Genomic DNA, 17,751 nt, shown 5'->3' with positions numbered 1-17,751 from the left:
CTTAAATTATTTTCTGCGAAAAATGAGCAATACTTCAAGATAGAGTGGAAAAGGAGAGCTAGAAACAGATCACAAAGAAACTACTAGAGGTAGCATATATGTATCAAGACTTACTGGATGAGAGAAAGACACAAATTAACCAATGGTTCGCGGAAGAAACCGAAGAGAGAAGAGAAGATTGAGAAAAGGAAGACTACTTACAGCGAAGCAGAAGAAGCACGACCTTCCTTGTTGATGCTCCTCTCTTATAGAACATGCAAAGACTAACTGATCATGTTCAAGACATTTTCTCTCTATTCACTCCCAAGTTGTCATGTGGGTATCATTATTTTGGCGTTTGTTTCTTAGACCAGAGTGACGGGAGTCTGTGGCCTTTTTGGTTTTCCTAGTGCACATAAGCCGAAAAAAAAAATCTCGCATGCATGAAGTGCTAAATGAAGTCTATTTGCAAAACCTTTTTAGGGATGGGTATAACTTTTCGAGACGAATCTAATAATGGTAATTAATTGATGATTGGCTACAGTGATGCTACATAAACCATCCTCTAATCACACGGTCAAAGGCCTCATTAGATTCTTCAGGATTTCTAGCGCAAGGGTTCTGGAGTTAGTTTTGTAAACTGACTTTATTTAATACCGTAATTAGCGGTCAAAGTTTGCTAGTACTCACTAGTGCAGAGAACCAAACAGGGCCTGTGTAAGAGACAGCTGATGAGGTCCTGAGAATTTTCGGTAGCATTTTATAGCAATTGAACGGTCTTTTATCCCTATGCTAGCTTAAATTTGTAAGCTGCAGATAACCTCACTAAACTCTAAAGATACACTACCTGATGATTTTGGCGTAGTACAATCAAAGCATGGAAGGAGACCTTGAATTCTAGAATGCTGCTATAATCCCATGCATGTACAAATTTTCTTGCCTCTCGCCCCATGCAATTCGCAAATCTGGGATCCAACAAAACCTTCATACTTTTCAATGACAATGTTGAGGTGGGGCATGTGCCTATGGCAGTGTTCCTTGAGAAAAAAAACAACCATGCATGTACATCTCCATCTTACTTTTTTGAAAGAACCATGTGCAGTTCCATATATTAACCACTCAAGTGCAGTAATGTCCAGGTTGGTCACGTGCCTCAGTATTGTTCCTCGAGATACTAACAATGTATAGTTGTATCTTTTATTTTTTTTGAAAGAAACAAGTATATGGTTCTATCTCTTTTTTTTTTGCGAAAGAGAAGACGTATATTAAAAAGGAGCACAGTACCTCCCCCTCTTACAAACAAGACCCCGGCAATAAAAAAAATTACAAGAAGGTCCCTCGGAGCCCTGTTCATCTTCCACCTCGCGTTCGTTCCGCCCGACCGTGAAGCACGAGCGGACCCAAAGCCTGGAGCTTCCTCTCCTCCGTCGGAAGACCTCAACTCTTGAAGAAGCCGCAAGAGCCACCGTCTCAGAGCTCCAACCAAGACGGATTTAAAGCACTGAACGAAAATCGGCAATCCACCCGTCGGAGAAAACAAAGCAGAGCCCTCCAGTCCCGGCAAAGCCAGGCAGCTAGAGGGGAAGCTAGCGCTGCCGCTCCCAGGCAGAGACGGCAGCCTAGAAAGAGATCCGCCGGCGGCGACGGAGTCACCGACGAGGAACAAGCAGCCCCAGGGGAGCACAGATCCATCCCCATCACAAGAAGATAGACCACGAACCTCGCAGCATGTGATCTTTTGCTCCTCGGCGGCGGTGGCGGTCTGGCCAGCGACGAGGAGTTCTCTCCTCCGCTGCTTTGGCGTGGATGCGTGTGCTGCTGTCTGGAGGGTGGTGCTGTTTCCGGCGCTACTTTTGTGCTGGCAAATAAATCTCTTCGAGCTCTTCGATGTCGACGAGGGCGGAGCGGACTATGGTTCTATCTAATAACTTTCTTGAAACAAACTGCATGTAATAACAGAGTTGACTATTATATTAAAATGCAGAAGAGAGTCCAATGGGCAACAAAAAGAAAATATAAACAAACAACGCAGACCTCGTGCACTCCTGCTCTAATAACCACTTATGCACGCACGACAGTTTGGCAAAAAAAAAAACAAAAAAGGTATCCAAAGCTCTAGTGTCGTACAGAGTTGGTGTATGCATGTTGGGTGCGGAACTAGCCCCCGATCTCTTGAGGTATAAATATGCAGTCATTAGATCTACAACTGAGGTAATAATTCAATGCAATTAAGATCAAGAACGGTGAACACAACACCTTTGTTGACGAGCGAGGTTAACCAAAGCGTACAACGCAGGAAGCACTTGAATGCTTCATTCCCCACCGCACCGGCTGCTCAGACAGCGCCCCCGCCGCCGCACCCCCCCCCCCCCCCCCCCCCCCAGCTGAGCGAGATCACACGAATTTCCCCATTGCCAACCACAGAAGCAAGAGACGATCGCGTAATACAACTTCCATACGGAATGTTGCTGAGGTCACACTAGAGGCTGCCAGAACAGAGTGAAGCGATGACAATCTCAGATCACAGCAATTGCGTGCAGGTCCGGGCACACACATGGCTTCTCAGGGCCACTCAATTTGGAATCAGCGTTTCGATGTACTGCGGATTGGTGAAAGAATCCTTTTTTTATAAGGAAAAATTAATTTAATTCAAGGTTTTTACATTGAGTTGATACAAACTCCTTGAACATTCCCAACCTCTACATTACTGCTAGGATGCACACATCTTATAAAAAAAACAACAAAGTAGCGATGAACCAAGACGCTATCAATAACACTGTCAATCCGTAGACTAGACCGCCACCCATAAACCTAGATAAAAAAGTTTCTTTACCATCTAAGCCAACTGATACGATGCCACTGCAACCAAGTCACGTAAGCTGGTTTTCTTAGTATAATTCATGAATGAAACTAATGGATAACTGAAAGATCCTTCGCAAAAAAAAAGATAACTGAGAGATAATCTCAAAGATATGTGAGAGAATTAATTGTTGGATGAATATACGTGAGGGAGCGAATGATGGGGTCATGTGTGCACGTGGGCTTGCTTTCCCCCAGGTCAAGCATACACGTTTCTCGAGGTTCTGATTTTACCCTTTTTTTTTCCGTTGGTACATTGATCCCTATCACGCGGAATATTACTCAACTGTGCATATGGCTGGCATCTGACATTACCATATACTACAAACAGCGACCATTGAACCCATTATTTTTATTACAAATATTGATCTTAACATAAAAAAGTCCGCCTCATCGATGGCTCCTATATCAAATACTGTTAGGTCAACACTACGGAGAATTAGCCCGGATCACCCATGAAGTGCCAAATAAAATCTTCTCCACCCCATAACTTCTTTAGACGCAAAATACGGCAAGAGAAATAAGACTTGGTAGTTTTGGTGAGTATCAGATGATCATTAAGCTGAGACATAACAGTATGTTTAGACCTTTTCACTCGGAATCTGTGCACAAATTTGCTATCTCGTTGTTATATTCCGAACCCCATGTGGGCTAGCTAGTGTCTAAATTAAATCCTAGGACCTGGATTTCCAGAGGAAGCTCAGTTTTCCATAGGATAAAGAAGTCTTCAAGACTTGGGTCACGAAGAAGATGTCTATTTCTTTACGGACATTCAAGAAAAATTTGAACAAAGACTACGTCAAAAGGAGCCTCACGGCAGACTTTGAGCAAATCTTCAAGAAGAAACGTCTTTTTTGGATGCATTTGTGCAGTACAAGTTGTCGGAGGATAGCGGAGAGCAAACAAGACAGAACAAAGAGAATGCGAGCAAAAAGAAGCACTTCCATCATCTTGGGCAAGGAGGTTATTCGTTGGTGATTCCGAAATGTCAGAAGATGGAAAAAGACCTCATTGCAAGATGAATGGTACCGGTAACTTTCAGCTGGACATTGTTAGCAAAGTATTTCTTCTATGCTCATGGAGGCACATTGAACATGGAAGATGATGGCTCGTTTGTGACTAGTGACGCCATAAGAGAAGCGGCCGACAGGCTCGATGTGGCACTGAAGGCCGTGTCCGAAGGTAGTTTCAAGCCTGACAGAGAGAAAGACGAGCTAACGTACGTTCTTGGGACACTGGAACACACAGGATGTGTCTGAGGCCGATCCAGAAGGAAGGCTGAACAAGAAGAGAAGATGTGTGTCCTCGAAGAACGGGTAGCTTCGATTGAATGTACAATGGTAGCTAGCCAACAACAACAACTATAAGCCAGATCAGCTGCTCATTTGGAGAGCAGCCCCGGCTCTCAACGTCGTAGCAGCGTCGATTCCACGAAGCACCCAGCCGGAGAATGAACCGAAATGGTTGTGGACGACCCACAACGTTACCTCATGGACGACATTACCGTGAGGACCCGCTGCGAGCTTCTTTATCAGCATAGGAAAAAGCTCAATTTAGTCGCGCACGGTATTGCTGAAGTACCTGTCCAAGGCGAAACAATTCATGGTATGCCAATTCCTGAAGGATATGCTAGAGTCATGGTTGACCGAGTCGAGAAAGGAGGGGAAGACCTCAACCTCGAGATCCCTGGAGGCGACGGAGAAGAGGAACTAGGACAGGCCCTCCACACTTGAATCTGTTGGAACAAGCGCTACATAAGATTTTCGTAAGGAACCACATATTCCGTAGCATTTGCTCAGAGGTCACCGGCCGCACAAAGGGACCCCAGTATGGAACCGCCGTCACCTGCCCCACAAAGGGATCCTAGTAGCGATCCGCTATCACTGGCCACTCCAAGGGATCCCAGCATTAGTCCATCGCCTCCTAAGGAGAAGAAGAAAGCAAAGGCTTGGATCCCATCACCACCACCTCCTAAGGTGAAGAAGAATCAAGCTAAGAAGAAAGAGAAGGCTCCACCTATGAAGTTAGCATACGAAATGACTAACAAGGAATTGAAAGCGCATCTGAGAAAGGAGGTTACTGATCACTTCGCGCCAAGGAAGCTTGAGCCGAAGCAACCAGTGGATCCAGCCAGGAAGAAGTTCTTTCTTGGCATCATGTGCCAACCAAGGGAGAAAGAACCCCTGTCGGACTACAACCGCTCCATCACAAAGTCTTATCAGAAAAAGAGTAACCGTCGGTACAACCAAATTCCCAAGCTCGGAGAACAACACAACCAATTGATACGTCCTCTCAAGGTGCTTTCAAAAGAGGATGAAGCCACTACTACAGAAATTTTAACCAAGGCGGTCCAAAAGCAATAACCGAGGCGGTTTTTGCAACCACCTCGATTAATGGTTTAACCGAGGTGGTTTTTTATAATGCAACCACCTCGGTTAATCGAATAAAAAAATTTATTAAAAAAAGCAAAAGCCCGCCGATCCCATCGAGGGCCCACCAAGCTCATCCGCCGCCGGCACCAAGTCTCAATGCCGGATCCCGCCGCTGGTGCCGCGTGCTGTCGCCGCCGCCGCGTCCCACTGCTGGATCCCGCCATCGGCGCCGCGTCCCATCACCGCTGCCGTGTCCCGCCGCATCCCGAGGCGATGTACTGCGGGGAGGAGGTTGCCTGCCGCCGCTGAGCCTCACCAGATCCGGTCACGTCCTGCTGGATCCGGCCCCGCCGCCGGCGCTGCAGGCCGCGCCGCCGCCGCCCGCTCCACCCTGCTGTAGGCCTCGCCGCCGTCGCTGCACCTTGTGCCCGCTTGCACCGTCGCCGCTCCTTGGGACTCCTCGCGCTGGCCCCGAGCGCCGCCGCGGCCGCCGCTTGCTCACCGCGGCTCGGCCGCCGAGGAGTGAGGGAGGGAGAGCCGGGGAGGAGTATGGTAGGGGGGCTAATGAGGCGAGATAGGGAGAGGAGTGAGGAATGAGACGGGGGTGTGAGAAATCCTAAGTGTTATATATATATGCGCTCGTAATTGGACTTTTTGGGCTAGCGGGCTGGGCCCGATTTACCGAGGCGGTTACGTTAGGATGACCGCCTCGGTTAATCTTTATTAATCGAGGCGGGCATTTTAAGGGAAACCGCCTTTGTTAATAGGTTTTGCGAGGTGGCTTTTTTAACCGCATCGGTTAATAAAAAATGACTGCCTCAGCATGCATTAACCGAGGCTGTTAAAAATCGTGCCCGCCTCTGAGGCCATTTTTAAAGGTCGCGGTTAAAGTTTTTCTGTAGTAGTGAGCTACTGCCGACTTTGTGCTGGAATCAAAACTCACAAAAGCTCAACTTCGAGGGGATGAAGATTGAAACGACCCGGGTTTTCGAAAAGAGAACCTGAATCCCTATATCATCGTGATAGTCCCTGGATCAGTAGTTATCACATACAGAATTCATTTTAGGCAGTAAATCAGTTCATACTTACTTAAAGGATGCAAACATGGATTTAGTTATTACAATATTAATGGGAGTAAAAGTAACAGGTACCCCTAATCGCCCGTCAGAACTAAGCCACCAGGGATTAGCCGTGAAGGGACGGCCCAGCGAGCCGGAAGAGGTCCACGGCCCACTTAAGGCCCCGCCTCACCCGACCCTCGCGGGCAGGCCCCGTACCGCCACATGGTGGACCACCAACGCCATAGCATGGGGGACTGCATCCGGGTCAAAGGGAAACCCACGTGCGCGATTGTGACCGCTCGCCGATGTCTTGGTACGGGGCTGGAAGAGTGACAACGTGACAAGACCACTCCGGGGGAGAGCACCGCTCAACCACTCCCCCGGAAGTCAGCGCCAGGAATGTGACGACTGTCCGGACGGAGGACAAGACTAGACGTCCACCCCTTGCAAACAGTGATGTCATCAATGGGGCGTCATCCACAGTACGCCATGCCCATTCCCATCCGCCACGACCTCCACAGGACTGGGAATGGGGGACGAATGACTGCCGTTGCCGTCTACAAGGACCACGTGCCCCGCCATGACACAGATGAAGGAAAAAGGGGTCAGGGGATGTCCGACCCCCGCGGTTTCTTCCTTTTTACCTTTTGATCATTTTGTATCCGACCCCCTCTCTCCCTTGGAATATAAAAGGGAAGAGGGGCGCCACAGACAGGGGATCTGATCTGACTCACCCGAACTCACCAGACATCTGAACACACACACACGCGCGCGCGCAACCTAGAGACTTGGGAGCCCATTCTCTCTCTCGCCCATTTGTAACCCCTACTGCAAACTGAGTGCAAGAACATGAAAGCTCGAACTGGACGTAGGGACATTCTGCCCGAACTAGCATACATCCTGTGTCATATACTTGCATACCATCCGAGCCCGTGACGCGCAACACTAATTTACTCGCCGGTGATACGGAACACCGATAGTTGGCGCGCCAGGTAGGGGACTCTGTGCGTCACACAACTTCATCAGGCTGCGGATGGCCAACCACGCCAGAGTTTAGGCCCCGTGCATGCTGGTGAGCTTCGGGAGCCTGGATTTCATCGTCACCATCGAGGGGGGATTGGAGCAGATCCATCCCTCAGCTCGCTCCGCTAGCCTCAACGCCGTCGTCGAGGCTCTGCGGTGCCTGCAGCTATGCGCCCGGGAGGGCAGTACCCTCCCGGGCTCCCAGCATTGCGGCTTCGACAACGCGCGGCTGGGGCACCAGCACAACACCTTCCTAGGACCCCGACCGTCCTAGGAGGGCTCGTGCTTGCCTCTAACGGCTGACCCGTCGCAGTTAAAAGGATGCAGGAGCCAGTCATCTCTAACACCTTTGCCAGCAACATCTCTGGAGAGTCATCATCGCACATTACCGCCGACGGGACGAATTCCTTAGGCCTTCTCCAACGGCATTTCCGTCAGTGTCAGCATATGTATAGATTGACGCGAGCTTGTGAAGGGAGCTGGCCGACCTCAGGATCTGTTCGCCTCTGGCTCGGGGGCTAGCCCACCTTAGGGTCCGTTCACCTCAGGTTTGGGAGCTGATCCCCCATCGGCTCCATCTGACCTTGCAGGGCACTACACCGCCACGAAGGTGCTCCGGCTCGGCACATGCAAGCTTCACACCACCGATGACCAGATTGTCACCAACGCTTGGAACATCAAACAGCTAAGTTGCTTCTTCCCTTAGTCGTTCCAAGTATCGAACGCACTTGTAATGGCTAAGAACGATTTTGGTTAAAAATGCAAAAATACTTCCTTATCGCTCCCCTATTCGCTCTTTAGTGGGGCTCAGTCCAGCAACTGCTCGGGGTCGAGCCCCATTCGAGGGCTGCTTAGAGTGCGCAACTTGGAAAAATCTCTTTTACATCCAACCCCCTTTCTTGTGTTAGGGCCGTATAGTGACGATTACGGAGAGGGATGACTCTGAGTAAAGCTAGTCGACTGCAAGAGACCAACGCCATCGCGGCTACGGCACCTTTTGCTCACTAGCATGATCAGACCCCTTTTCATTTGTAATCCGAGCTCTACGACCCCGGTGTTTGGAAAGGTTGGATCGCGTAGTGCGACTGCTCAAGGCAAAAGCTTTTTTGGGTTCAACTCCTCCTCTGTGCTACGGCCGGAGGGCCCATAGTTGCACGAAGCCAACTCTGAGTAACACTAGTCGACTGTAGGTGACCAACGCCACCGCGGCTATGGCACCTCTTGCCCACTAGCGTGATCAGAGCCCTCCGTCGGCAACTCGAACCCTATGATTTTGACGAGCAAGATGGGTTGGACCACAGCGTTTTTTCACGAACTCAAAGCAGGCCAAGTCTCCTTGGCCGAGACGAATGCTTAAATGCAGTACTTACAATATGCATGTTTTCTTGAGCTTTCACAAACCCGATTCACCTATCGAGATAATCTAATTAATCTTTCGCTAGAAGGATATTCTTTATCCTCCATTTTTGCAGCTGAGGCATGCACAAAGAGGGAAGAGTCCCAACCTATGGGTCGGACAGAGAAGAAAGGAAGATAGCAGTCTCGACTCGCGCACCTATTACGCCTTGCCTCCCTAACCCCTCGGGCGCCGAGCGCACGCGCCCAAGTCTTCCACTTGAAGGAACGCCACCCGGGCGGCATCTCGCCCATCCGTGCGACTCAAGGGGTCGGAACCACTGAGGTAAGATATGGGGTCACGTACGCCTCAACGACCCGTTACAACCCAAGAGTTCGAAGGCCGGACCCCGAAGGGTTCAACGGCCGCTCCTGAATAAAACAAGAGCGAGGGGTGGGGAAGGATGGGCCAGCCAGTGGCTTTACCAAGGCACCCGAGCGCCAAGGACACCCCGATCCACGTTCGAGTCTTGGCGATGACCCAGTTCATGGTTTACCGTGGAGGATAGGCAGCGAGCCCTCGGGTCTGGTCGAATGGGCCCAAGAACTATATGAACCGGCCATCGGGAATCTAGAGTTGGCCACCAGCTGGTCCATCAGAACCCTGCGAATGGGAACCGGACCCCACTCGAATTATGATTTGGCTCGCCCGCTAGCAGCTCATTGAGCCCTGCATATTCGGCCAGCGAGGTAAATTGTGGCATGGCTGTGACACTCTAGGTGTCTGCACAGTAGTTGTGTATCTGTTGTGTGCATCATATGCTTGAATTGCTTGAAAAAGGATCTTTTTGTAATTATAAAGGTTATATGTGTAATTATGATTTTATGCAAGGTCTTTTCTGCAGTTATATTTGAATAGGTTGTGAAATTATAGCTTTTGTGGAGGGTGTTTTTGCAAAATGTGGTGTAATCATTACATGGCAGGCATCTTTTCAATTCAGCCTAAATTTGAAGTGAAATTGCATTGAAAAAGATAAAATTCCTAGAATTCAAAATCCCTCTTATGTTTTCAAAATTATCTCTTGAATCTTTGATCAAATAAATTTTTGCACAACATCAAAGTTGCAGATCTTGAAAAGTTGAACAACTTTCATGTTGGGCACTTTTTCATTTGAGCCCTATTTTAAAAGTTATCTCTGCTTTACAGTTTGGTCCCTGGAATTTTCAGAAATTGCAAAATAGTCCTTATCCCCTTCCTCCAGCTAGGCTGCCTGCTCTGTTTTTCAGCGCCGGCTGCTGCCGCCGCTGTGCAGCGCCGCCCGCCCGCCGTGGAGAGCCAGCCCGGCCCCCTTTGCTTCGCGCTGGCATCCACGCGTCGCTCCGGAGCTTCTCCACCGCCCTTGGCCTCGTGCTGGTGCCCCCTCCCTTTGCCACGCCGCCCAGAACCGCCTCGCGGTCGCCACCTCGCTGCCGCCATGGAGGGCCCGCTGCAGCACCCCAGGGCCTCATCTCTCGCGCGCACGAGCACTACTTCTATCCCCGCAAGCTATTCCTCTCCTCCTTTCGCCTTTTCCGTGCTCCCACACCTCATAACGCCGCCGCCGCCCCGCTTGAACTCCGACGAGCTCAACCCCACAGTCGACCCGCCACCACAGACCCGCTCCACCCAAGCCAACCCCACCATCCGCTCCGCCTCGTCCTAGCGTAGCTTCCCAGCCCCTTCGCCTCGCCCAAACCCCATGGGAACCACCCCGCCGCCATGCTCCGAGCTCCAACGGCCGCCGCTCGCCGTGGACCGACCTCCTCCAGCCCTCATTTCGTGACCCAAGAGCATCCAGAGAATCGCCTCGGCCTCTACTCTGTTTTCCCCAACCTACCCCTCACCGCCGGTGAGCCTAGACGCCGGAATCGGCCGGTCAAACCCCGCGCTCTTCTCTGACCTTGGCAAGGACCTCGAGTTCAGAATTTGAACAACTCCAGGGGGCTGTCTGCGAAGCTCTAGACTCAGTTAAATAGTGCTCTAAGGACTTCTTTGTAATTTCTAGCTGCGAACTTTGAAATTCAGTAGAAATTCGTAGGAAATTCGTAAAATAGCAAATCTTGATGTTCTAGAATCCTTGTGTAAAGCTCTATGCAGTAGAATCGTAATATGTTAGGCTTTTGTTGAAAGTTTTTGCTGTACAAGTTAATTTGTGTTGCTAAGTGCATAAATACTAGTTGATTTTATTTTTTTTCTTAACTATTGTGTGAAGCCATGTCTTGTAGTGAAATTTTTATGGTGAGTTACTCATGTGAATATAGTGTTACTATAAAAATTTCGTGCTCAGTTCTCATGTGTAGCTTTTCATTTGATTTAATGTTTGTTTAGTAAACTTTAATTATGATAAATAGTTTGTGCTAATGATAAATCATGAAAATATTCCTGAGTGTTCTTCTAGAGTATCTTAGCTTGTCCATGAAGTTGGAGCATCAGTTCATGACTAGAACAGGAGCTAAAAATGAATTTTGCTAGACTTATGTCTGTTTTGTTTATTTTTCAGAATTAATTCTATGTAGACAAAATCATGAAAAATTTACAGTAGCTAGTCATTTCTGTGTCGACCTTGTGTTAAATTTTGAGCTTCTGTTTTGCTATGGTTTAGCCTGTGTAATTCAAACTTGTTCTAGGTGTGATCTGAATGATTGAATTGTTGTGATTAGAAGGCTACATGTTTTGGCATGAATTTTACAGGAGAGCTTAATCTGTTCATATTCTGTTTAGGATAATTTTTGCTAAATTTATTACTGTTTGTGCTTTGAGTTGTTTATTTATTAGCAAACCTTGAATTAATTGCTATAGGAATCAACCACCACTCACTTTATGAAGTTAGTATAACTTTCTTGTGCTGTTGATCATGATGCCTTGTGTAGTTAGAAATGTTAATTAACTACTCTATAAACGATTGCCTATGTGTGTTTATAATGTTGTTCTTGCATTACATATAGATACGACTACTTTGTCGGACGGGACGTACGAGCTGATCCCGGATTCCGAAGGAGGTGATCTCGAAGCTCAAGCGAACACTGCCGTACTAACTGAAGCCCCGGACCAAAGTTCGGAAGAGCCTAGGGCTGAAATAGTTAGTGACTACCGAGAAGGCAAGCCCCGGACATAACCTATATTTCAAATTATTATCATTTACTGTTATTACTTGTTTATGTATTTACCGTTCTTAGGATTTGAATTGAAACCCTAGATGCATGATCCTAGGAACCTTTGTACTGAACACTAGACTTGAGTTCGACTACTTGCTAAGCTTATAGGACTGGTAAAAGTCGAGTGATTGCCTGTCACTCGCGAGTTTTATAGGAATTGATTGTTTACCTTTCTGTTATCAATATGAGGACGACAGACGGGGTTGTGTTCGATATCATGACCTTATGTGAGACCCCGTCTGTGTTGATGAACTTGCTAAGGTCGCGGTGTGTGGTAGCGGTGGTTAAGTTTTTGAAAGTACTAGCCACATGCCGTAAATATGGTACGCGGCAAGCCTAGTAGCCGATTGGACCGGGGAGTGGATATACCTCCCACTCTCTCTTAGGGATAGGTTTTGTTTTTATGTTGCGCAACACTACGACTTCAAGGGACAAGGTTCGGCCTTGGAGCCCTGTAGTCGGGGAGAGTAGCACTATCCACAAGCCGGAAAGAAAGGTCAACAGTTGTTTGGGAACGACCCGACGGTGTTCCAAACGTGTGTGTTAGGTTCGCCTGGCCAGGTTAAGAAATTCGATTCGAATCGTCTGCTTCTCACAGTTTGGGACTGCTTGATCTCTTTGCCACATAGAGTAATAAGAGCAACAATATTATGATCAATCTTGATGTTTGCTTAGAGTTCTACAATGATTGGATAGTAGTTGCTTACATAGAATGGTTAATCAACTAGAATATTGAAAGCTAAAACTTGAAAGTAAGGACCTACTCTTTATTACTTTTCAGCAAAAAGGAAAACCAGAGCCTCACTGAACCTTGCATAGTCTAGCTAAAGTGGGCTACATATACCCGTTGACGGTTAAGTCTTGCTGAGTATTAGAATACTCAGCCTTGCTGTTGAAACCCTTTTTCAGGTATGAGTTTTGAGGATCAGATCGCTAGCTTGACCTATCCTTGCTCGTTGCCTCCTGGCTGGTCCGTAGAGTGGGATACGTCTTCGGCCGGCAATGACCATGACGAGTGATACCATGCTTGGGCTAGCCTGGTATCCTTTTGCGACGTGTTGTAGCCGTCGTGTTTTATCTTCCACTGTCTAAACTCTAAACTTAATTTATGGCTTGTATAACTGTTTTACTAAAGTTGGTTTTGTAATAATGGTTTGAACTGGTTTGTAATCATTATTATGCCTGTGTTGTAAAATTGTGGTTGTAATATCTCTGTCGCCTTCGTGCGGGGTATGCTTGTTCGATCCGAGAACCGGTGGTTGTATCGGGATGTTACCCGACAGACCAAGAATTGTTCCGTTTGAAGTGTGTATGAGCTGGTGTTGCCTTTATGGTGATAGCCTGCGCACTTGAGCCGGGATAATTCAGGTGGTTCTGCCACAATGGCTCTGCCCCTCCTTTTCGCCAAGAAGCCCACGAGGGGTGCAATTAGAAGTCAAAATGGTCTACTGATCGGACCACCACAATGAGCGCTCAGGGGTCGATATCGCAAAACAGCCGATCACGCGGCAGCATGCCTAAACCAGATGGTCGGACCCTGTAGAAGGGACAGACTTAAACAAAGCCTGCGCAGCCTCATCGCCAAGGGGCACGACGCATCACGAGGGAAACAGAAGAAATCCCCGAACGAGGCTGCACGACGTGACAACTCAAAGCAAATCCTGGCACGTGAGAGCGAATTGAGGCGGAACCAGGCCTGACCCCACGTCGGCCTCGCCAGGAGCAACGCTCAACCGCCACCTATTTTGACAGGACCGAATAAAGATGACACGCGCGCTCTAGCGGCCATCGGATCAAAGGGGGAGCGCTCGCTGAACCCTCTGAGCCAATATTTAATTCGCTCAGAGGCTCGGGGGCTACACCCACTGGGTGCGCTCGTGCGCACCCACCGAGGCCTGCCCGAATAGCATCGCAGTGTTGTGGCCCATCAGGACAGCGGGCTCAGGCACATTTCTGGCAGCACGCGCGGGGGCTACACCCAGTGGGTGCGCTCGCGCGCACCCACTAGAAACTATGACAAGGGATCAAGGCAGCTCGCCTGCTCAAAGAATGACAATCGCAAGCTGAGACCCCGCGCGCCTTCCATTAAAAACCATGAGGGCGGTCGGAGGCTACTGATGGGGATAAAAGTAACAGGTACCTCTAATCGCCCGTCGGAACTAAGCCACCAGGGATTAGCTGTGAAGGCATCGTCAACCAGCGAGTACCGGTCCAAGGCTTAAATGACCCAAGGACGGCCCAGCGAGCCGGAAGTGGCCCACAACCCACATAAGGCCCCGCCTCGCCTGATCCACACGAGAGGACTCCATCTCGCCCGACCCTCGTGAGACAGGCCTCGTATCGCCATGTGGCAGACCACCAACGCCATAGCACTGGGGACTGCATCTAGGTCAAAGGGAAACCCATGTGCGCGATTGTGACCTCTCGCCCATGTCTCGGTACGGGGCAGGAAGAGTGATGATGTGACAAGACCACTCTGGGGGAGAGCACCACTCAACCACTCCCCCAGAAGTCAGCGCCACGAATGTGATAACCGTCCGGACGGAGGACAAGACTGGATGGCCATCCCCTGCAAACAGTGACGTCATCAACCTCTACAGGACCGAGAATGGGGGACGAATGACCACCGTCGCCGTTAGCAAGGACCGCGGGCCCCGCCATGACAAATGGATGAAGGAAAAGGGGGTCGGGGGATGTCCGACCCCCGCGGTTTCTTTCTTTTGCCTTTTGATCATTTTGTATCCGAACCCCTCTCTCCCTTGGACTATAAAAGGGAAGAGGGGCACCATGGACAGGGTATCCGATCTGACTCAACCAAACTCATCAGACATCCGAACACACACATGCACACACGCACACACACACACACGCACGCAACCCAGAGACTTTGGAGCCATTCCCTCTCTCGTCCGTTTGTAACCCCACTGCAAACTGAGTACAAGAACACGAGAGCTCGAACTGGACGTAGGGACATTCTGCCCAAACCAATATACATCCTGTGTCGTATACTTGCATACCAACTGAGCCAGTGATGCGCAGCACTAATTTACTTGCTGGTGATATGGAACACTGACAAATATCCAGAGGATTTGTAGTACGAATCTTTCCATTACATGCCGATTGGGCTAAATCAGAGCAAATAGAACTTAGAAGTGGTAGCTAGATCTCAGGTCATTCTTCATCTTGGACTTCATCTCCACAGGCAACCTTGAGCATAGCACGAACCGTCCTTAGCTTCATTCATCATCATAGAGCTTGATCTTCAAGTCGGATCCTGCATCTGTCAGAGTACCTCAAGGACGGGATAGGTTCACGTCACCATCCGTATGCAAACTTTGATTGGATGCAAGGGTACAAAATAATAGCCAATGGACAAGTCTGGGTTTCCTATGCAAGCAGCAAGCAAGTATATATACATATACTTCATCCAAACACCTCGACAGGGGTCATTCCGGCATCCCGGACTCCCGATCACACACACCTCTGAAAACCCACCCAAGTCGGTGCGAGAACTCCCTTTCGTGCACCTCAGCTGCAATCCGTGTAGGAAAGTAGACTAGAGGGGGGTAGAAATCGAGTAACACTAAACTAGATGAAGTAACAGAATAGTAGGGTTGTACATGACCGAGTACGCGGCTATACATATAGTTTTCACCCTGCAGGGGTTGTACACCTGTACCCACTCGCCACGACACTAGCCAGTCCATCGACCGACTGACCCCGAGGCACCGATCTACTGAGAACGAAACTAACCTCTACGGCAACCATCCTGTTCCCCCAGGTTTGGGGTACGTCCTCCCGCAAGAGGTCGCCCTGGGGTTGTGAAGCCTCCCTTGCGTCTCGGGGGTATCGTGAGGCCAGTACTCCTTCCCCAACACCGAACCTCCCCCTGCACAGTTTGCTATCCCATCCCCCAACAGATCTAGCACCGCCGTAGCTAGCTCGGACCAAGTCCTTCCGCATAAAGGCTAAGTGGCGTGTATGTTTGACATAGTTCGACAAATCATAGTTACCTCATTCCCTTACATGCCCAGGCGAGCATCTTCGCGTGTGTATCCACCGCAACGGTCCGCTAAAGGCACCCATTACAGGTATCACCTCTCCAAACTCCTCTAGTATCGCACCTGCCACAGGTGCTCCGTAGGGTGTGCCCAACACATACCCCCAGCCAATTGCTCATCCCCGCTAAAAGCCCTAATCACCAACTCCTCAAATGGTGGATCTCCACTCATGCCAAGACTATCATCACAGTATCCCACACAAACACATACATATGGTAGCCAAAGCATCTCATAGATTCAATCAAGATAATATGGGTGTACAAGGAATACAGTAAATAAATAGACTATACAGGTTTATCTCATTATAACAGGAAAGTAAAGCTATAGCATATCTAGCAAGCTATGCCTAATAGGTAATTAATCATAGATGGGCGTGAACCGGGCGTCTCTTCGTAGAAATCCTGAGTATCCTGGTAGTCCTGGCCTCCGATCTACTCCTCGGCGTCGGGCCCTATTCGTAATTACTAATAAATACAGGGGCCAAAGTGCAAAAATCCAAAAATCCTCTCAAATAAGATTCAAATCATAACAAAATCTATTCTAACGTGTAGATTATGATTTAGAAAAATTATGAAACTGGTTTCATATTTTTCGGAGGTCCGGTTAATTTATTATGAATTTTTTTAGACTAAATAATTTTTGAAATTAATAAATGATTTTTTGAAAAAGAAAAGCTCACATCGTGACACATGGTAGCCTCTAAGCGCGCCATGTGTCATGCTGACATCAGCATGATGTTAGCACGGGGTCAGCATGGTCAATGCTGACATTAGCGTTGACTTGGTCAACGATAGTCAACGGTCAGAGGTGGGGTGCACTGGTCAATGGGGTCCACATGTTAGTCGCACTAGAGAGACTGAAAAGTGGGGCCCATGTGTCGGTCAGGTTTTAAATGAAAAAAGAAAGAGGGTTAAGGGTTATTGGGCCAAAAACGATGAGGTCGGCTCGGCCCAACCTATCACGTGCGGCTCGGCTAAACAGGCTGGTGCAGCTAAAAGGCCCAACAGGCCGGTACGGCAGTGCAGCTAAAGAGGTCGGCTTGGCTTGGCGGCTCATAGGCCTGCTCGATGCGTTGGGCGGGGCTCGGCCCAACTCTGGTCTCTCTCTCTCTATCCCTACTCTCTCTTACAGTCCGGGTCCGCTGGTCAGCGGCGCTGCCCCTGTGCTGACAAGTGGGGCTCGGGCATCAGCGGCCGTGGGATCCCGTGCGGCAAGGGCTGGATTGGGTGCAGCGCCGAAGTGTGTGTGCATGTGTGTGTCGTGCGTGCGGATGTGTGTAGATACGCGCGCGAGGCGCTCGGCGAAAAGCCTGAATGGCTCGGGCGGGGACATGTCGCGATGTCATGCGCGGCTTGGCTCTGGACGGCGACTCCGGCCGTAGTTGTCTGGGATGTGGTGGCAACGATGGCTTGTGGATGACGGCGGGGACAAGGGCGAGGTCGTGCTCGACTTGGTCCAAGGCATGACGGACGGCGCGACTTGGCTGGTTTGAGCGGAACGCGACAGTGGCGAGCAAGGCCAAGGCGAGGTCCGGGCAAGGCGGTCAGGTATGATGAGTGGAGCCATGATGACGGCAGCAGCGCGGCGAGGCAAGGCTCGATGGCGGGCAAAACAAAGGCGGAGTGATGACGGGGTCAATGCGGCGGCCAAAGGGCACGACGCCGGGTTCACGCATGCGCCCAGCATGGCCAGGGCGCAGTGCGGTGGCTAGGTGGTGAGGCGGGGAGGAGAAACAGTGGTGGCACGGTGTCAAAGTTCCGGTGGCATTCCTCCCCCTTGGTGATGATTCCTTCCTACCCTGGGCTCGACGGCAGCGGCAGAGACGAGGTTAAGGCGATGGCGAAATGGGCATCAGCGGCGGCTCCT

This window comes from Panicum virgatum, chromosome 8K, assembly GCF_016808335.1.
Source record: "Panicum virgatum strain AP13 chromosome 8K, P.virgatum_v5, whole genome shotgun sequence".
NCBI classification, from domain to species: domain Eukaryota; kingdom Viridiplantae; phylum Streptophyta; class Magnoliopsida; order Poales; family Poaceae; genus Panicum; species Panicum virgatum.
The sequence above is the reverse complement of the archived record's forward strand: the minus strand, read 5'-3'. Positions refer to the sequence as shown.